This window comes from Equus asinus, chromosome 13 (assembly GCF_041296235.1).
Source record: "Equus asinus isolate D_3611 breed Donkey chromosome 13, EquAss-T2T_v2, whole genome shotgun sequence".
NCBI lineage: Eukaryota > Metazoa > Chordata > Mammalia > Perissodactyla > Equidae > Equus > Equus asinus.
In genome coordinates this window covers 44,484,109-44,505,914 of record NC_091802.1, presented here as the reverse complement: position 1 = coordinate 44,505,914, position 21,806 = coordinate 44,484,109, and the positions used below count along the sequence as shown (strand labels likewise).

Sequence of the window (21,806 nt, the reverse complement as noted above, 5' to 3'; positions counted from 1 at the left end):
GTTCCGCCACAAGATCTCTCACTTCTTCACTCAGCAGATATTTCAGTGGTTAAGAGGATGGGGTTTGAAGTCAGACTGATTTTTACCAGCTGTGTGTCTTCAGCTGAAGTACTTAACCTCTCTGAACCTTGGTTTCCTCATCTGTAAAATAAGAATATTAACATTTACCTTGTAGGATATGCAAAGCCCTCATCACAGTGCCTGGCCCTGGAGTGCTCGCTAGATGGAAGGTATCTATTTGGTATTATACTGAGCAGCCCTCACTCTTTCTCCCCTCCTCCTTCTGACACTCTTCCTTATTTCTCCCTCTTAATCGCTCCTCAGTTACCTGCCAAACCCTACCCTCGAAAGCAGTCCAACCTGCTTCTCTATCCTGGCCCTCTCCTGTCTGGCCATGCCCCTCAGTGTTGGCACTGAATCCTCCTCAAACGGGCACAGACCATCGTCCCGCAAGCCTCCTGCCAGGGGTCTCTTCCCATTCTGCTTTGCCTGCGTGTCCGCCGGGCCAGCTTGCGGCCCTTCGCTGGCACGTTGTAAATCTAGAGGCTAAAAAACCCGTCTTTCATTTGATGAAGCATCTTGAGAAATCGGTCCATTTTGAGAGCAGGAATCGTGCCTTCTGGATGCTGTTTACACCCCCTGGCCTGGGCCCGAGGAGGGAGCTTGATGAGCATTGGCCGGTAGACTGGCTGGAAAAGTGAACGATGACCACCTCATGGCCAGAGTGTCCCTGTCCTGTGACCCAGGTGAACCCCAAGACCACCTGGACTCAGGGACTGGGCAGGCCCAGACAGAGTCGTCCTGTCGGAGGGCTGCCTGATGTAACAGGAAAACACTTGGACTTGGGAGTGGGCCATGCCTGGTTTGACTTTTGACTTCACCTCCAGCCACCTGAGTCCTTGGACAAGTCGCTTCACCTCCTGGAGCCTTCATTTCCTCACCTATAAAGTGAGAAGAGCTTACAATGAGACGCCAATTCACACTCACTAGGATGGTTGTAATCAAAGACAGATAGTAAGTGTTGGCAAGGATGTGGAGAAATTGGAACCCTTAAACGCTTTGGAAAGAGTGCAGAATGGAGCAGCCACTTTGGAAAACAATCTGGCAATTGTTCAAAAGTTTAAACATAGAGTTACCATGTGATCCAGCAATTCTATTCCTAGAGATCTACCCAAAGAAGCGAAAACGTATGTCCACGCAGAAACATGTACATAAATGTTCATGACAGCCAACAAATGGAAACAACCCAAATGTCCGTCAACTGAAGAATGGGTAAACAATATGTGGTGTGCTCACACAACGGAATATTATTTGGCAATAAAAAGGAAAGAAGTACTGATACGTCTACAACATGGGTGAGCCTTGAAAACACGCTGCTAAGTGAGAAGCAGACACAAAGGACCACATGTTGTAGGAACCTATTTATATGAAACGTCCAGAACAGACAAATCCATAGAGACAGAGAGGAGATCAGTGGTTGCCAGGGGCTGGGGGTGGGAGGGGATGCGAGTGATGAAAATGTTCTTTTTTGGGGTGATGAAATGTTCTAAAATTAGGTAGTAGTGATGGTTGCACAACTCTGGGAATATGCTATAAATCATTAAATTATACACTTCAAAAGGGTGAATTGAATGGTGTGCGAATTTTAGCTCAATAAAGCTGTTATTTTTTAAATGGGGTGGGCAAGGCCTCCCCACCCATTTTGCAGGGTCACCGAGAGGCTCAGGGGAGGCCGTGTGTGCCGGGTTTTGGACCCAGCACCATGCCGTTACAAACAGGCCGGCTGGGGCCATGGCCCTTCATACAGATGGAGCCCTTTCTGCCCTCTCTTCCTGTCTGCTCCAGCTCAGGGGTCCTCAGGGAGAGAGTTGCTGAGGAGCGACACTGCCATCTGGCAATGACAAGAGGAGGTTCTGGGCCTCCAATATGTCCACCGCAGAGCTGGAGGGGCAAGAACTATCTCCTCTCAGAGGTGCAGACCGAGAGGGACTGACCTGCCAGGACACTCCGTTGCGTCCCAATACAGCCTCTCCCCTCACTCAGAGAGCCTCGGTCACCTTCCTCCTGGGGGAGGGAGGGGCCCATCAAACTTCAGGTTTGGGAGTAACTGGAAGTAAAGTGACAGAGCAGAGCAGGACTGCGGGGGACAGATCATGTTTTAAAGAAAGATGACTTCAGGCCCTTCAAACCTTCGGCAAGCATCAAATGCTACAATAATGACGATGATGACAACTGACGTGTATTGAGCAAGCATTTCCTATCTGCCAGGCACCACTCTAAGCATTTGTATGTTTTGACTTATTTAATCGTCACAAAGATCCCATGAGGCAGGGATATTGTCTCATTTCACAGATGAGAAGATTGAGGTGCAGAAGTTTCCATTGCCCAAGGCTGCACAGCTAGAAATGGCAGAACCAGGGTTTGAACCCTGGCGGTCTGGCTCCACTGGCTGTGTGCTCGACCACTCTGGTCCACTGTGTAAACCCTGCACACCGCACACAGTGGAAGACTGAAGTTATTACTGGGACAGTTCCATGCTCCCCGCCAAGGATGTAGGCCTCAAACCTCACCAAGCACCGGAGTCATCTCGGGTGTGTGAAAAAGGCAGAGTCCTGGGCTCCCCCCAGGGAAACTGATGCCTAAGCCTGGATGGTCCAGGAATCGGCACTTGTGACCAGCATCCCAGGTGACCCTGACGAAGGCTATTCAGGACACACTTGGAGATGCCTGGCCTCCCTGAATCAAGACCTAACTCCTGGGCCCGGCGGACTGGATCTGCCTCACGGGGTGGGCTCTCCCTGCTCAGGCCACACCACACTTACCCCCACTCCACTGTGCTCATCCGAGTCCCACCTTCTGTAAAGGCCCAGGTCGAGTTCTATGTCGCCCCTAAGCCCTCCACAGGAAGAGCAGCCAACTCTGGCTTCCCTTCTCCAAACCCCAACCCCTCATGGAGGAGCCCACCTGCTTCAGAGCATCACTCCAAGCTGCCTGGGATTCCTGCATCAGTGTCCCATGGCTGCAGGCCTTTTCTGACAAACTAGATCATCACAAGTGCCCTAAACGTAGAAGCTTTCTTTTATATTCCTCGTGCATGTGGCCCACAGCTCATAGAAGGTTAGCGTTCAATAGAGACCTGTGGATGTGGTTACAGACCTCACGTGCCAACACGCTTCTGTTTCAATGATCAACATGGCCCATATGTGCAACTGGCCAATTCATGTCTGCCTGCCTATGGGCACAGTCCAAGTGTCTAGATTCTTCCTCCACAGAATCCAGGGGCCCCCTCTGTGCCAGGCACCATTCTAGCACTGAGGGTCCAGAGGGTGCACCCTCTCTGAAGGTTGACACACCCAAACAGCTCAATCTAATGCAGTGTCCTTGGGTGCGATTTTCCCCCTCAGGGACACTTGACTATAACTGGAGACATTTTCAGTTGTCACAGCTGGGGTGATGGGGCTACTGGCTTCTCATGGGTAGACATGAGGGATGCTGCTAAACATCCTACAATGCACAGGACAGCCCTGCACAACACAGCAGTACCCAGCCCCAAATAACAGTTCCGAGGTTGAGAAAGCCTGCTGTAATGGAGTTCACTAAGACCCACAGCATTGCAACAGCCAGTGGTGGTGACGGGACCAACAGAAGATGATCAACCCCCAGGGAGAAGGGGTTTTTGGAGAACTGTTCACAGAGGAGACGCTTAATACGTGTGGACTGATTGGTGAGTGATGGACAGGAAGGACTTTACCAGGCCGAGGCACGGAGGAGAGAGGCGGCGTTCCTGCCAGCGAGCCGGGAGAGGGCTTGGCAGGTTCGGGAAGCTGCTGCCCATGCGACGCGGCCCATGCCTGGCACTCGTTCTTTTCATTCACTCAACACGTCTGCTGCCACCTTATTTTCATGACTCATTTGATGGGCAAACTCTGTCGCCAAGCAGAGTGGCACGGTCACTCTGGCCAGGGTCGGATCATCCCCGATTCCGAATTGGTCTCTGAACAAAGGAGGTACACTTCGAGGGTCACATAGGGTCGAGCTGAACGTGGCCATTTAGCTGCACCGAGAGGTGGGACCCCCAAGCTGCAGCTGTGAAAACACAAAAGTAGTTTAAAGGTTTTCAGTGGCATCGTCGTAAAAGGCTACCACACGAGGCGTGACATCTTCCTTCCAGAAACCCCCGCACGAGGCCTCCTGCCTTGGCAAATGAGGAAAACGGATTCTGAAGAATGCCTGTGCTTCTCAAGTTAGATGGGAACGATAACACATTACAAAATAATTCTGAAAAAAGAACAAGTAATTCTGGTAATGTTTGTCTCTTAGAAAAATCAACCCTTGGCGGCTCTGTCACTTATGTTAAGGAGCTGTTTTCCGGCAGCAGCTCAGGCTCCGCCGTCTCCGCCGTCTCCTCCGTGCTCCTCTTCATGGGTCTCTTGTCTGGCCTCTCCATCTCCGGCTCTCTTCACATCGAGTGTCTGTGTCTGCGTTGTGTGTGCATGATTCTCCTTTTTTGTCTGCATTTTTGTTTTTTCCAGTGTGGATCTCTTGCCCCCGTGCTCCCTCTCTCTCTGAGTTTTGTTTTTCTCCTTATTTCTAGTCACCTGTTTCTGACTCTGCTTCTCCCTCCCTCCCCCATTCCTTGAGCCCCTTTCTCCCCCTCCCCCTTCAGCCTCTCTTCCATAACCGGCCACAATATATAACCAAAGCGTATTTTTATTACTGGTTATATCTCCCTGACAGAGTCACATGCTCCTCTTTCTTGATTTTCAAAAGCAAATGACTGAAACCTTTTCTATTTCTCTCGCCCTAAAGCTCCTTGCATTTTACTTTCATCTTCCTCTATTGATTTATTTTTCTATTCTGTGGGTCATGCCCTTCATAGAAAAAAATAAGCTCTCCACCCTCGTTTCACTGTATTTCAGAGAAGAGCCGGCCCAGGTGGGGTGCAGGGCACCGAGGCAGGTGGTGCCGGGGGCGACTGCGGCCGGGCTCCCGGCAGGCGCACCCAGGGCCCTGCCGTAAGGGGCTTTTCTTGGTTAATCTGATTTCAGTGGAGCCCAGATCTGCTTTGGGTCTAACACACGCAGCTCTGGAGGAATATTCATCACCACAGATTCCCTTGCCTTCGCTGCTGCTGCCTGTAGTGGCCAGAGAGGGATTGAAAATGATTGAAGACAAGTCTCAGGGAGCAAATCTTTTACATCTTAAAAGGAGAGAGATTTTCAGCCTGGCAGGAACATGAAAGTAGATCCAGGAGCTCTCCAAAGCTTCGCACTTTTCTGTTTTGCTCAAGCCTTTGATATGGAGGCTGCATGTTAGCCTGGCTATTGGGCCCAGTGTCCCCACCTCTTGCTGAAGTTGACCCTCTGTCTTTTTGCCCTCGTCCTCATCCTGCCACTCCTGGCCCGTGCCTGGGGTCATTATAAATAGAGTCACAGGACCTGGATATATCAGGATGGAAGGATCCAGTCAAATTGCCTCATCTTACAGAGGAGAAAGTGAGTCTCAGAGGGTGGAAATGAATCGCACAAAAGCACAAGGCTACCTGGTGGCAGATGTCCCCAGTGCCCCTCCAGGCCTGTCTGCACATCTCTTAAAGGTAATGCTACCTAGCTGGGATCTGGGCTAGATCCCCAACTCTGCCAACAGCTCCAGGCTCTGGGGCACATGGCCAGCCTGGCAGCACAAGTGGGTCCATATGGCCACCCTTGGGGACCATCCCAAGGCACACATGACATTCACCCCCTAGAGGGATCGCAGATGACCGCCTGCCAAAGTGAAAGGGAAGGAGAAAGGGAGGCTGCTGAGGCAATCAAACCTGTGTCCACATTCAGTCTCATCGAATTCAGTATCACTTATTGACCAACTAGTAGAAGTCAGGCCCTTTGCTGGAAGGGGGGTCCAGCACGAGGTTTAGAGCCTTAGGGTATAACACTGAGGTACATGTGGGGTGGCAAAGGGGCAGAGATCAATCCTCCATCCAACTCAGACTGGGGGGCAGGGTCCAAGAAGGCTTCCTGGAGGAGGTCATGTCACGGGAAATAACTGGACCAATGTTCTGTTGGACCCTTGCTCAGTGAGCGCCCAGTCAGGGCTCTCTGGGGAATACCAAGGAAATAAAGGGCATTTTGATATATTAGTAGTTCAGATCAAAGCACTTACTGTTTCCGTCTCAGCCTCAACACTCACTCACTGGCTGTGTGACTACAGACGAGTCACGTGACCCCTGAGTCTCCCTCCAGTGCTCCTCTGGGGCTGAGGTGTTTCTCCAGGAGGTGTGATCTGGGAATGTGCTCTGACACTGTGGGCCATCGCAGCTCTTAGGATTCCATTTAATCCTCTGGCCACAGAAGGCAGCTCAAAGCAAAGCCAGGCTGCCACCCAGGAGGGTGCAGCAGAGGAGCGAGGAAGGAGGGGCCCCAGATTCTGCATCCTCAGGCAGGCCCTGAACCTCTCTGGGCTCGGCTTCCTCCCCTGAGACATGAGAGCAAAGGACTTTTCCTCTTAGTTTCCTTCCCGTACGAACGATCCGCAGACCTGTGATTTTAGGACAGCGGCGGAGAGGAAGAGGCCGGGGCCCTCGAACGGCTGGGGCTCTGCTGGAGCAGGTGCTGCTCTTGCCTGGCCTCACCTGCCCCCAGGCAGCGGCCTGAGCTGCCCCCTCCAGCTAAACCCCGACTCGGCCGCTCTGGGGCACTGCCTGCTCCATATGAGAACCGAGATGCTGGAAATGAGCTCCAGCCCCAAAAAGAGGGAGCTGAGGGAAAAAAAGGTCTCCATTTGCCTCAAAATAAAAACGGAGGCAGATGGTTGGGAGGGTTTCCATGGTTAATTAAATATGCTTTAGTCTCTAAGTTAATTATGAAATGATTCCTACAGGGGGAAGCTCTGCCTTGCACGGAGGGGTTCAGGGGAGTAGCCTGGGGAGGCTGCGGGGTCCCCTTTGTGTCTCCCTCCGGCACGAATAAAGATCCTCTGGTCCAGACCTCAGAGGCAGCAATGACCACTGAGTCAAGGGGTGACAGGAGCCACTCGCCTCCTCAGGAATCCATAAGGAGAGAGGGGCCAGCGGAGTTGAGACTCTGTAATTTCCCTTCTAAGAATTTCTTCTAAGGAAATTTTCAGAAACTCAGATGAAGATTTCCTGGACAAGAATATTCACTACAGCATCATTTATACTCATGAAAACTAGGAAACTCTCAGATGCCTGAAAATAGAGACGGCCATATAAATTCTGGTGCAACCAGACAATGAAATATTATGTAGTCATTAAAATGGTGTTTTCAAAGAATAGAGAATGACATTGGGGAATGTTCCAGTTGTATAAAGTGAAAAAAACAAGATGCAAAATTGTATATAAAGTACCACCTAATTTTATAAATAGTTGTGGACAGAAGAAAAAGGTGGCACATTAAAAGCTAATAATGGTTATTTCTGAGAGATAAGATTCTAGGAGATTTTATTTCTACATAGCTTTCTGTATTTTCTTAATTCTTTGCAATGAGAATGTATTACCCTCATAATTAGGCAAATAATAAAAAATTTTAAATGCCAGAACTCTTTGTAGTGGATTTCCAAGTGGGCCTGAATAATTTTATCACACCTTCTTTGAAGTAAATTAACTTTACTAAAATATGAGCTTCCAGGATTGAAAAAGGTGGGCAATAGTTTATTTTCTAGAACTCTCGAGTTAAGGGAAGCACTGCACATATTGAATGCCTATTCCCACAGTGGAATGTGACATGGCATCCTGTGCTTCCAGCCAAGACAACAGCATGGGATCTGGGAGAGAGGAGAGAGGCATCAGTTCCTGGAACCGCCCAATCTGAAAACTTGATGAGCCCCTGAGGTTCATGAAAGCTGTGAGGATACACCTGAGGTCTCCCAGGGCGGCAGGAACCCTTACAGTCTGGAGAAGCATAAGGATGCAAGGTCAATGGTGAAATCCTCGTCTGGCCAGGACCACAGGACTGGACTCTCCTCTGTCTCTGAAACCTTTTTGGAGTCCCCAGGATCAGATAGGGACAGTGGCAGCCAGGCTGACCTAGAAGCTTAAAAGGCATTATTGACCTCATATGCCCACTGGGATAACAGGACTAGGGGGTAGAAATAGAAAAAAATGTTCAAAAATGTTTGTAAGATCCAAACACCGCTTGACATTATAACAGTCGCCAACCCCTGTCAATTTAGCAAGCCACCACCACTAAAACAACTCACATCTTAGAATTAAAAAGCAGGGGGCATTACCATGAGAGAAGAAGGAAGGAAGTAGTGTTTTGTCCTTATGAAGTGCTCTCTGGTGATGGCATCCCTCTCTGGGATGACACAGAGCCATCCTGTCAACAGGTGAAGGCCTCCATCAGCGTCAGGACTCTCTTGATGTCTCATTGCCAGACATGCTGCTCAGTCACAAGTGTCCTCTCCAATTTCTAGAATCTAGCCATCGAGGTAAGAAGAAACCCAAGATTACATAAACCTGAACTGTAAGGAAAGTGAAGAACTCTATCTAACTAACCCCAATCGAAAGGAGACAAAGAAATGTGGGATAAAGAATGGAGATGTTAGTGAGAGTTATCAGCTATAATTCAAGACACTCTCCTCCAGGAGAACAAAGCGGGGAGGGCCCCAGGCCACAGTGAGGAGGCAGCCTTGAGCATCTGCTATTCCCAGTAGCTTCTTAAGCAGAGTGCACAGCAGAATGCACCACAATTCCATTTAAGAGGCTCCCCTTTCAAGATTTAAGAATCTTCCTTTCAAGCTTCTGGCACAGGAAGGAACAGCAATTACTAAAAGTGCCTTCCGATCTCTCTCACCACAGTCCCAGCACGACATAGACCTGGCTCCATCACCAAAACTTTTCAAAGCCATCCATTTTCCTGTAGCAGACCATCTTAATTTTATAAAGGAATTTTGAAAAAATATGACTCATGTTATGAACGGTTGCTTTATAGCCAGCCCTCTTGGAAGGGCTCGCTATTAAAGTGAAGGATGCCTGTCTCCAACTTCATGGTAACAAATTGCCCTTTCAAGAAGCAGATCATGACCTGAACCCAGAAATATGTCCCAGCCTCAATGACCTTTGGCTTTCAAACCATCGCCACCATCATACATTGGGCTTTGACATCCCTAAATTGATTTTCCTTCAACAAATTTGGACTTTTGCACATCCGCAAGCAAACATATTGAGATGTCATAAGGTGACACAAGCCACCAGCCAACGGTCCCATTTTTGAAGCATTGCCATTCCATTTGGCCTGTACCATACAATATGGTGGTGCAATTGTTTGACTATGTAGTTGTGTTTGTTGATGGAAAAGATGAGCAAAAACAGGAAAATAAAGTGCAAGTATTTGTAACAAGGAACAAAAGTTCTGACAAACAATACAATTTAAACTAAGATGAAATTCATTAGGACACTGAAAGTGGCAAATCTTTACCTTCAGCCAAGTGTTCATTGGTCTTGAGCTGGTTGACTGGATTCACTTGGGAGGAAAAGAAAACAAAGTCTTAGAAATGGATTGTCACTGACTGTGTCTTAGAGGCAAAATATCATTAGTGAGACAATCACTCTTTTCAGCTCTCTGAGTACAGAACCCACCTTAAAACGTACGACAATAATCGTTAACACAGATAGAGCATAAGAGCATCTGTTCTAGTGATTTAAATATATTAAATCACTTAATTTGCACAAGCACCTAACAAGGGCTCCCATCTGAGGCACAGAGAGCTCTCAGCCATACACCAAGAAGTGGCGGATTTATGCCCATGCCCCCTGGGTCATTGTCCGTGTCCTTAACCATCAGACAACACTGCCTCTTGTATAGCATAAGATCATCATCCACCTTTGATACATTTGATATTTATAGACACTTTCAGGAACTTATTACATGTAAAAAAATAAGGTGAAGTTCTACTGGGAAAGGGCAATCCTTGAGCGACCCTCCCTGTCTGTAGCACTTGGCTTCTCATGAGCACCCTGCAGTCAGCTTTCAGACCTCAAGTTAAAGCAGGATTGAGGAGGAATTTAGACAAGACCAAGACAGAAGACATTTTTGCCACAAGCAAGGCCATGAGCACGTGAACAACTCTGTTTGCACGTCATGTTAGGACACTGAGTTCTGTTCTAGGAAACACATGAAAACTCCTACACAAGGCAGAAGCTCACTCATTTAAGTGAAATTTTTTAAGAAGCCTTTGGGAACGGACTGCTCAGACGCAGGATGTCTGCGTGAGGCAGATGGCTTCCCTGTCGCTGAGAACATCACCTGTAGCCTGGGGCGTGGCCCACTTTTAGGTGCGGGAACACTGAGGTCTGCCTGGGAGGAAGAGAAGGATGGAGGATGCACCTGCCTGGCAGCTCTGATCTCAAACCTCCCCGAAGCAGGTTAACTGTTAGGGTTGCAGAGTGAAGAGGTGAGCACTTCTTCAGGGTGAATGCTGACAGCCCTTAAACTTGCAAACCAGATTTGCTGGGAGCAAACATCCATGTGGGTCCAGCCTGGATAGCCTGGTACCAAGTTAGACACTATTATGGGTCATAGACCCCTTTGAGAAGCTGCAGACACTCCAGGGAAAAAAATGTATATGTGCACACACCCACAGGATTTAACATCCACTATGCATCCCAGGACCGCCGCCCCTCCCGGGACAAATGCACGTGTTCCCCCGATTAAAGAGCCCCTGCAGAGTGTAGGGGCATTTGGGACGTGAACCAGGAAGGCTAAAAGGGCATAGCAACCTGGGTCACATGACTTGTCCTTTGGTTCCGTGCCAGGTCCGGAAGGTTACAAAAGGTCTCCTCCCCAGGCCGTGCCCATCAGAGCCCCTCGCAAGCTGTTCTCATTCACACTCTCAGCACCTCGGTGAGAGGCGTGGGGCGGCGACCTCATTCTTCCCGTGGCCATTCAGGATGGGGGAGAGCTGCATGCCTTGTCCATCTGTCCATCCTGGGGCCTGCTCTATCTGCCTGTCCTCACGCCTTGCCCCTCAAGCTGGGAAGACACCCTTATCCATCTGCCTTTCCTCTACTCATGGTGTGGAAATGGGTGCAGGGGAGTGGGGGTGTCTACCGAAAGGGTTTTAGTCCTAGGATGTCTGGGCACCCCCAACTCAAACCACTTAGAGAGAGCCCACTGTTGAAAGGGATGAGGCAGTACACGGCCCAATTTGGAGGGTCTCACGGTGAGCACCAAGGAGCCCATGGGAGTCCTTCAGGAAGAGGGTGGGGCAGGATGAGGAGCTGCAGGAAGCTCCGTGGGGCAGCTCACCTACCTGCGTATGAGCTGTGAGGAGGGCAGTGAGGTGGGGGCTGGGGTCATGGCTCCGATGGAAGCCGTGGATCAGAGAGATGTGGCTGAGGAGTGTCCCAGCGAGGGCCTGAATGGAGCTGTGGAGGAGGCACTCCGGAGTGGCATCTGTCCTGGCCTGCAGAAGGAGGTGTGGAAGAAAGAGTTTGGATGTCAATAGTGATGCCCAAGGCCCCAGGAAACAGATAGGAACTTCTGGCAACTGCTAAGCAGCCAACCTCCCAAGACTTTTCCAGATCCTTGTTTCCAGCCCTATGCTCCCGATCTGACTCTCCCCACCCCAGGGCTGGGTTTGCCCCTCGGCCAGTACTTCCTGCATGATGTCCCTGTAAGTGGTGAGAGCCTCACGCCTGAGGCTCCAGGTGACAGCGTGGCTCATCACTTTGATTTGTCACCCTGAGCAATGTTTCTTGAACAAATGCCCAGTGATGGCATCTGTGTGGGGGGAGGTGAAGAGAGGGGCTAGGCCAAGGACAGGGTTGCTGATGACAGCATAATGGCAAGCAGGCCGGGGTATGTTCGTCTGTGTGGCCAGCGTGGGAAGCAGGGGTGGTGTGGGGAGTGCTGCTGAGGGCTCTGAAGTTTGCACAGGGCCCCCAAAGCCGAACTGCAGGCCCTCATCCTTGGCACACTACATCTTCAGCACGCAGGGCTGCCCTGTTCCAGGCGCCCGACACAGCACAGGCTGTTGGGGCAGTGCTCACGTCCCTGCATCAGAGCACCCAGGGCCAGGGAGCACGAGGCTCAGTCTTCTCATGGACATGCAAGGGACCTGTTCGAGTTCTGCAAAAAACTCTCAGAAGGACAGGGGCTTACTCAAGGTCACCAAGATCACTGAAGCGGCATGGAAGAGTGGGAGAGCACGGACAAGGGCAGACGAGCTAGGCTGAGTCCTGGCTCCACCACCTACCAGCCTGCAGCCCTGGTCAGGGATCTGACCTACTGAGCCCATTTCCTCACATGCACAACGAGGAGAACAATACCACCCACAGCACACGCAAGGGCACGCCTGAATGCACAGGGCGCCATCCCCACAAACGCTGGTCTGTCTACCAAGTGGTGGTGGGTCTCTGGGTGTCACACCTGCCCGGGTTCTCTCCCCTGCCCCTTCATGAAGCTTCCTGCTTTTGCTTGGCGTGTTAGTTATCTATTGCTATTATCTATTAAAAAATTGTCCAAAAGTAGTTTAAAATAACTGTGTAAGAAAACACTCCTGCATTTCTTCTTTCTCACATGCTACCACTACACTCTGCTTCCATTCACCAATGTGTGGGGCCTGTTTCCACACTTGAAGCGATTCTCCAAAACCAGGTGGGTGTCCCACAGTTTAGCTCAGTTCTGACACTACCTGGAGATACTGTCAGACCCCACAGGTTAAGGGCTCAGTCCTATAAGACTGCCAACCCCTCCAATCAAAATGCCGATTGCAAGTCTCAGGTTGTCACCTGTACTTCTTGACCAGCTGGCTATCAATCAGGGTTTCTATAACCCCCTTCTTGGTCCTCCACTTCCATAATTTGCTAGAATGGCTCACAGAACTCAGAGAAACACTTACTTGTGTTTACTGGTTTGTTATATAATAAAGGACATGACAAAGGACACAGATGAACAGCCAGATGAAGAGATAAATAGGCCAAGGTCTGGAAGGGTCCAGAGCTCAGGAGCTTCTGTCCTCAAGGAGTTGGGGCAAGCCACTCTCCTGGCACATGGGTGTGTTCACCAACCGGAAGCTCTCTAAACCCTATATTTTGGGGATTTTTATGGAGTTTTCATCGCATAGGCACGATCAGTCATTAACTCAATCTCCAGCCCCTCCCCCCATCCCAGAGGATGGGGATGGGGCTGAAAGAACCAAGCTTCTAATCACGGCTGGTCTTTCTGGTGACAAGCCCCCATCCTGAAACTATCTAGGACCCCACCAAGAGTCACCTCATTAGAACAAAAGACACTCCTATCACCCAAGAAATTCCAAGATTTAGGAAACAAGATCAGAGACCAAATGTCAGAAAAAAAGATGCTTCTAGTGCTCTCATCACTTACGAAATTACAAGGGTTTTAGGAGCTCTGTGCCAGGAACTGGGGGCAGAGACCAATATACATATTTTCTATTATTTCACAACCACAAACATTGATTGTCTCACAGCTTCTGCAGTCAGAAATTCAGAAACAGCTTGGCTGGGGGGTACTGGCTCGAGGCCTCTCATGAGGTTACAGACAAACATCAGCCTGGTTGCAGTCATCTGAAGGTTTGACTGGAGCTGGAGGCTCTGCTTGCAAGATGGCTTATTCACATGGCTACTGGCCAAAGGCCTCAGTTCTCTGCTAGCTGCTGGCAGGAGGCCTCCATTTCTCACCATGCAAGAGTTTCTGGCCATCTCTCCATTGGGTTGCTTGAGTGTCCTCACAACCAGGCATCTAGCTTTCCCTCAGCGTGAGTAATCCGAGAAAGAGAAGGCAACCATAGTGCCTTTTATGACCTAGTCTCAGAAGTCGCATACTGCCATTTCAGCTTTGTTCTACGCATTAGAAAGAAGTCACTAAGTCCACCCACACTGGAGGGGAGAGGAATCAGCCTCCACCTCTCCAGCGAGGAGTATCAAAGGATTCGCATATGTATTTTAAAATCACCACACCTTGAAACAAACTCCAGTGCCTTTTGGGTTTTTCCACATAGACCAGAAACAAATGGGCATCTGGAGGGTTTGGTTGAAGCAAGGATAAAATATTCATCTATCTGAGGACACTTGGGAGGTCTCTGATGATCCTCAGCAAACATCCTCTGGAGGACACAGCAGAAGTGGCCAGAGAGGTTGGAGCCACCACCCACACCATCCCCCAACCCTTCCTGATTTCCTGAGTTGGACCGGGAGGAAAACGTTGCTATGCAAGCAGCCAAACCCATAAGACTCATTCAAGTTTCAGGGACAATTGTTATAATTTTGAGCATAGCTGAGGCTGAGCCAGTCAGGGTCCTGCCCCTGAAATGGGGAAGAATCCCTGCACCCATTAGGGGTCCCACTTTGCCAGTATTTCCCATCACCCCTGATGATGAGAATCACCTGGGGCACCTGCTAACAGGCAGACTCCTGGGCCCCAGCTGACACCTACTGAGTCAGAATTTTCAGAACAGAGGACTAGTGATCTAGACAGTTGACAAGTGCCCCCGGTGACTCTTCACCAGGGATATTTGGGAAACTGTAGGGCTGACAGAAAGAGGACAATCCAAGTAGGAGCCACAGCCAGCTTTAATTACTGAATCTGTAAAATGGGAATAACCAGGATTATCTCGATTGCCTAAAGGCACGCCTGGAATAAACAGCTTCCTGTGGTTCCTTTCAGCTCTGGACGGAACAGAGAGGCAGTGAAAGGGACTCCAGCCGGTGGAACCAGTAACCTCCCTCGGGGAAAGAGATTGTAGTTAAGGCAGACAAAGAGGCATGCCCGTCTTTCCTTCGGGTGCTGAGACTCATCTGAGGAGCTGGTGTCACGGGGCCCCCTGGGGCTGCCCACCCACTTGGAAACTTGGGTGAGGGAAAATGTGTCAGCTGGGCTTGGCAGCTCTCCCAGCACCAACCCAAGATGGCTCTGAACAGAAATAAAATCTGCCTTCTCACTCCAGAGGATGGGCTCTCCCGCTCCCCTGTGAGTCAGCCCCACACGTGCAAACCCAGAATATGCCGGGTGCACAGATGGCGGGAAGATGGGAGGGGAATCCAAACCAGGCTGTGGGGCAAATTGGCAAATCCAACGGCTTTGGTGGCAGAAAGACCTGGGTTGAGATCCTGCCTCCACCACCTCCTGGCTCCGTGACCTTGAGCACACTACATGGCCTCAGTTTCCTCATCTGTGAAATGGGAATAATAATGTCATTGTGGCTCTTACGAAGAAAGGTAGCAGAGCATAGCGGCCAATGCTCGGCTCTGGAGCCAGACTTCCTGAATTGAATCCCAGCTCCGCCACTCACTAGGTGTGTAACCTTGTGCAGGTCGCCTAACCCCTTAAAGCCTCAGTCTCCCCATCTATAAAATGGGAGTAATGATAGTCCCTACCCCCGAGGGCTTCTGTGAGGAGGCAGTGAGTTAATCTGTGTGAAGAACTTAGAGCACCACCAGGCACACAGGAAGTGCCATGGAAGTGCTCGCCACATAAAGGAAGTCTCAGGGATCCCTGGAGACTGCTCTTTGTCACCTGATAGCATGGGTGGGGAAGGGAAGTGGCCTTCACTGAGCCCCAGGACAGGCCACTGTGCTGGGTGCTTCCACCCAATTCTTCCTCCTGCTCTGACACCTCCCTCCTCCCTGTCCTGGTTCTCTTTCTCCTGGTTTGTTTCCATTCTACATCCTCTCGCCCCCAACAAAGTCATCCCCTCCTCCCACCCCATTCCTGCCAGAGATCGGTTAGTTTAACAAAACTGAACCAAATCCTCCCATATCATGAAGCCCCACACGGGGTCCCCAAGAAGGGGCCAGGGTGCTGGGGGGTTGGGAGGTAAGACAAAGGAAGAGACCAAAACCCAGATCTTAGGGAGCACAGGGTGTTCCCCTTGGAGAGGCAGGTGTGGAATAGACCAGGTGGTGAGGCAGCTCTGACCGTGCAGATGGTAACAGTGCTCCAGGACAGTGCGTCTCAACACTGGCTGTACCTTAGAATCAGCCAGGAGCCTTACAAATGCTGATGCCAGGGTCCCACCCCAAGGATCTAATACAGTTGTCCCTGATATGCCTGAGAATTGAGAGCTTTGAAAGCTCCCTAGGTGATGCTCATGTGCAGCCAGGGCTCTATGATAGTAGTTCTTAAACTTCAACACGCATAAGAATCACCTGAAGGGCTTGTTAAAATACAGGTTGCTGGGCCCCACCCCCAGAGTTTCTAAGTCAGCAGGTCTGGGGACTGACTTAAGAAGTTGCATTTCTTACGAGTTTCCAGATGCTGCTGATTTCCTGGGACTACACTTTGAGAACCATTGTTCTAGAGTAAGGGTTGGCCCTTGGGCCGAATGCACCCCGTGGCCTGCTTTTGTAAATAAAGTTTTATTGAAACACAGCCACACCCATTCATTTACATATTGTCTATGGCTGCTTTCACGACACAACAGAGCTGAGTAGTAAAGACGAGACCATAGGCTTTGCATAGCCTAAAATGTTCACTATACGGCTCTTTACAGAAAAAGTTTGCCAAGTCCAGTTGCAGGGACCTGTGAAGCCACAGATGGCGGGATCCTGGGTCTCTGAGTGACTGCCTGGAGCAGAGCTTTCCCACTGACCTGGGCTATTCTATAGGAAAAAAAAAGTCAACATTCTTTAAGCCACGTGTGTTGAGGCCTTTTTATTACAGTAGCTCAGCTTCAGCTATATTCTAACTCCTCAAGCCAACATTTCCTGGCTGTCCTACAACCTCACTGAGCCTCAGTTTCCCCCTCTGTAAAACACAAATAATAATATTGACTTTATGTATTATTGGAAGGATTAAAAAGCCCTGGCTCAGAGTAGGGGCTCAACAGATCTTAGTTTCCTTACCTGCTACCCACTGTGGGCACCCATGGTTTGAGGGAGAACATCATTTCTGCCCCCTGTGAACTCTGTCTGCTCAGGGAAAGCAGGTCACAGCTGATATGCCAGAGAAAGTTGCTAAAACCTCTAGATGCTTGTTTTGCTCTTAAACCAAAACACACTCCATTTTCCCAACCCCACCCCCTGCTGCAAATGAATACAGTTTTTTTATTTGGAGGCTGGCACAATTGTTCACTTGCAGAAGTGTCCTTCTCAACTCCAATGAGCTGATCTTGGAGCTACTTTAAAATAACAGTCTCTCCGGGTGGGGAACCCTCTGGCTGGGCTGGAGGTTGAGGAAACTGGCTTAAGTGGCCACCCATGGCTCAGGGGCCTGCATATGAGCACTTCACACCAAGGTCAGTAATTACATGGTTTCTACTCGGCTCCACTTACTGCCAGCTGGGCAACGGGGCTGCCTCTCTCCCCTACGGGTAGAGAGTAGGTTGGTTAGTTCAGAAGAACGACTTGATCATCTGCTGAATGTTAAATATTGTGCTAAGGAGATGGGGAAGAACGAAGAGGAGGGGACACAATGAGAAACAGACCAAGAAACGCCACTACCAGCGGCACTCTGCAGGTCCCAACTAGAAGCCAAGAAGTAACCGAGTCTACAGGCTCAGGGCTGCCAGGGGCCCTGCACTAAAACCCATTCCACATCTGGCTGGTCCCCAGTCACCCGGGGAGTTGTCAAATACACAGATTCCCAGGAGTACTTGAGCCCATAGAAGCACATTTGCCCAGGTGGGGACTCAGGACTCTGTATTTTTAGCAAGCTCCTCGGGCGATTCTGGTGGTACCCTCCTGGCGCTGGACTGAGGATAGATTTTGAGGAAATACTGCATTAAATGTAACCAGAGGAAGGACTTTGATGCCCACAGATCTGGGTTCAAATTCTGGGTCCAGGGCACCAAAAAAGACCAAGTATAAAAGAAAAATTGGTAAGATAAACTATATCAAAATAAAAAAACTTCTGTTCTTCAAGAGATATTATTATGAAAATAGACAAGCAGTAGACTTATAGGAAATATCTGCAAAGCATATATGTGATGAGAGACTGCTATTCAGGATATAAAAAGAACTCTCAAAACTCATAACAAGCCAATAAAAAAACCCAACCCAACAAACCACCGATTTTTTTTTAAATGGACAAAAAATTTGAAAGGACATTCACCAAAGAAGAGACAGAAATGGCAAATAAACATTTGAGAAGATGCTCAATATTAGGAATATGTAAATTAAAACCACAAGATATCACCATACACCTACTGGGTCTACTGATTACCGTTTGTAAAAGCTCTGGCAACATGCTTAACCACCCCGTGCCTTAGTTTACACGGTTTTAAGATAGTGATAACGCCCATTTTGTGGGGTTGTTGTCAACATCTTATGAAATAATGTATTGAGAACAGCTTGTAGTAAATAGTAAGTAAATTTAGTTCCCTTCCTTAACTCCACCTTTTCTGCTCTACGAGGCACCTGAATCATTTACTCAATTTTTTACTCAATTTCTACACAATCTAAAGCCTAATTATCTTGTTTCATTTCATTGGAAAAGAGGCTGTTGTAGGTAGGGCCACTGACGGCAGGGAGAAAGAACAGCGAGGGCATCTGTGATGACCCACGCTCATTTGGGCGTCCAGCTATTCAGCCCAGTTTCCTGAGCACCTAATGCCTTCAGGCCCTGTGCTGGGATCTTAGCGATGGAGGAGATTCCAGGAGCTCAAGGAGCTCTCATTCCCGTGGAGGACACAGAATCTTTCTATTAGCCAGGCCTCTTCCAGTTACAAGGAACAGAAGCCCAGTTCACACCAGCGCCGGGACGTTTACTGCCTCGGTTGCTGGGAAGGCTCCTGGCTCCCAGCGCTGAGGATCAGCGACAGGAAACGGAACCTCCGGAGTTCACACTAGAGGCTCAAAACCGCAAGACTCTCCCCAGCCCTCTCTCATCTCTGCCTCTCTCTCCTCCTTTCACGGGGGCCTCGGTCTCTCACAGAGCAGATCAGCTTTCTCCACGGTCCGGTCCGGGCACTTGACCCTGGCAACACCTCTGTAGCTTCCACAGAGGAGAGCTTCATGTTCTCCCAGGCAAGGATTCTGATTGGCCCTGCTTGGGTGACACGCCCACCTTTTGGACCAATCACCTTTGCCAGGATAGGTAGTCACGTGCTATATGCGCTCGCATTTAGAGCTGGAGCTGGGGACAACTGAGATGCAGGTAATTCATTTGGGAGGGGGCTGCAGGAAGCAAGAATCAGGAGAGTAAAATGGCGTGTGGGAAAGCCAGTGCAGGGTGAGTTGCCCAGCTGGTTAGCACTGAGGCCATGTAAAGTACATCACAAGATTGACCCCTGAAGGACAGGAGGCTGAAGCACTTCTCCCCCATCCTTGTCCCCCAGTGGTTGAGGACTGCTGCTTCCCTTTCCCTACCCTTCCAGGCTGTCCCCATGCCAGGGCTGAGCCAGCTCCCAGGGCTTCAAGGCAAGGTGGCAGCCACTTGAGATGGACAGAACTGTCCACACGGCAGTGGGTGAATCAGAACTGGGCCAAGGGGATGAGATGCGGTGCACAGGGCCTCCTGTGGCCAGGAGAGCAAAGTCCGATCAGTGAAGAAGAGGGTGGGAAGCCTTTGGGGGCAGACTCAATCAGTAACCCCCACAATCTAGCACATCCCTCCACCAACAGTTACAATACAACAAATAGGACGATAGTGCAAGTACTCAGGAGGGCGAGCTCGTCCTGGCTACTCGCAGATTGCTCTTACAGAGCTGCTGTCCTGGCCAGGGTCAGCAGGGCCCAGATCAAGTTCAGACCCGCTCTTCAAACCACCCCATCCCCACCTGCCCCTCCTCCCACCGCCCCTCCAGCAGCTGCTTGGTTATTGTGTTCTCACGTTCAGCTGCCAGGCAGGGCAGGAATGCCATGCCACCCTGGCTCCGAGACCCTGACCAGTGAGGACAGGAAATCCAACCTGAGCCCGCTCTTCCCAGTCTTGCACAGGGGAATGGGAAAGAAACACATCCCAGCCGGATATGGAACTTTCCTTCTTTTCACTCTGCCAGTGCCCACAGCAGGGGAGATGAAGTTCTCTGCCATCACTAAGAGAAGCAGACACTCAGAACTGGGACGCAGGGTCCTCCCAGTGGGGTCCAGGGCTGCCTTCAGCCTGGTCCAAAAGGCCAGGGTGGGCTGTGTCTGTGTGACTTGAACCAAGCACACAGGGATGGCTGTCAGGCGGATGGGATCCAGGAAGGAGGGGGTGCTGCTTACCTGGTTCTGCCTTTCTAGGCTCCAGAATCTTGGCTCTCAAAGTCAGGAGGGGCCCACTTGGCCCAAGTATCCAAAACACCTAGAAACGTTCTTGAATTTGGACTTCATGAAAAGGACAAAGAACTGATATTTCAAGTGACTGAACCCTTCCAGGCGTAGAATGAGAGGTCAACACAATCACTTATGCAGAAAATATTTTGATTGTCAATATTGGCCAATACTTACCCAGCATCCACTGTGTGCCAGGCCTCGTCTGAGGGCTTATTCAATCATCACAACTTCATGGGCTAGATACAGTTATTACCTCCATTTTACAGATGAAGAAACTAAGTCCCAGCAAGGTTAAGTAGCTGGAAGATGGCAGAGCTCATGGCTGGTACCCTACACTGCCCCTCAAGCGCAATTAACAACCATAGCAGCTAGAAAGAAACCTATGGTCATGACTGGCTAACAGAATCCTCCAGTTCTTTCCCCGATTGAAGCAGAATTTTTTCTTTATTTTTCGAATCTTGGGCCTCTCCTGAGGCCCCATGCTGTTTTCACTGTACAGGAGGTTTGGGGCTTGGCATTGTCTCCAGCCCTTTGTTGCTATTTGCAGATCGTCTCATCCTCTGTCTGCAGCTGCTCAAAGTTCACCTGAGCACAGATGCGTCAACAACAACATTCCTGAGAGGTTGGTGCCCTTTGAGACGCAGACTGCAGGACGCCAGCTCCTGAGGGATGCGGGGCAGCAGCCCCCTTCTTGGTGCGCCCACTCAGCTCTCCCACCTGGGTGCTCCGTGATTGCACTGCCCACACAATGCTGCGAGCCCGGCCTCCCTTCGGCAGGAAGTGAGCGTGGGAGGGGACTGATCTGCTTCTCTGGGCAGCAAGAGTAACTTCCTGATTGGAATAGAGCCTCTGCCGAACAGAAATGCAAAATGTCTCGCCCTTCCTGAGTAGCATCATTAATGGTCCTCCAGCTCCAAGAGGCCAGCAACTTTCATGTTTAACCTCCTTTCTTAGCTGAGACCCCATGGGTTCCACATCGCTGAGGAGTGGTGCCGTCAGTGGGAAGGGCGGGGAGGGATGGGTATATCAGAAGGCCTCTGGAGTAATTGCATGAGCAGCAGCCAGCAGGGAATGGTCCAAAGATCATGAGCAGGGGAAGCAGGCTGGGGAAGCAGGCAGTACTGTGGAGGGGCAGTTTGGCGACACTGCCTCCAAAACCTTCTCTGAGTCTGGCCCCTTGAAAAGGAAGGAAGGAGAGGGGAAGGAAGGAGACCCCAAACTTCAGCAGCAGCAGCAGCAGCAGCAGCAGCTGGTCCTTCCCATCCAAGGGGCCAGGATATTCTAGAACTACTGAGCCTGCCCAGGGAGGGTTCTGAGGTTTGATTATGCCCCCACTGTGACCACTGACTGTGTCTACATCTTTTTGCAAGACAGAACAACACGATCTGTTTGGGAGATGGGACGTGCACAGTGTAAGAGCTGAGGACTCAGAGAGGGCTATCTGGAGGGGCTGCAAGGAAGAGGCCAGCAGTAAAAGAAATGACACACCTTGATTGGCCATGAGGAAGGCAAGCACATTCCAGAGAAAAAAGCATTCATTCATTCATTCATTCATTCAGTAAGCATTTACTGATCTACTGTGGTGGACACTGTTGTAGGCCATAGGGATACAAAGATTTACAGAATGTGACCT

At 50.1% G+C, this 21,806-nt stretch overlaps 1 long non-coding RNA gene across 1 annotated transcript in view; it reads right to left on the bottom strand.

The window, feature by feature from the left end:
* Positions 1 to 2,283: 2,283 nt before the first annotated feature.
* Positions 2,284 to 21,806, bottom strand: part of LOC123276337 (uncharacterized) — a 40,890-nt gene continuing 21,367 nt past the window's right edge. The window contains exons 2-5 of the long non-coding RNA XR_011493889.1: positions 11,269 to 11,421; positions 9,435 to 9,479; positions 8,245 to 8,433; positions 2,284 to 4,086 (exon numbers count right to left, since the gene is read on the bottom strand). This is a non-coding gene — a long non-coding RNA (uncharacterized lncRNA). The remainder of the gene's footprint in view (positions 4,087 to 8,244; positions 8,434 to 9,434; positions 9,480 to 11,268; positions 11,422 to 21,806) is intronic.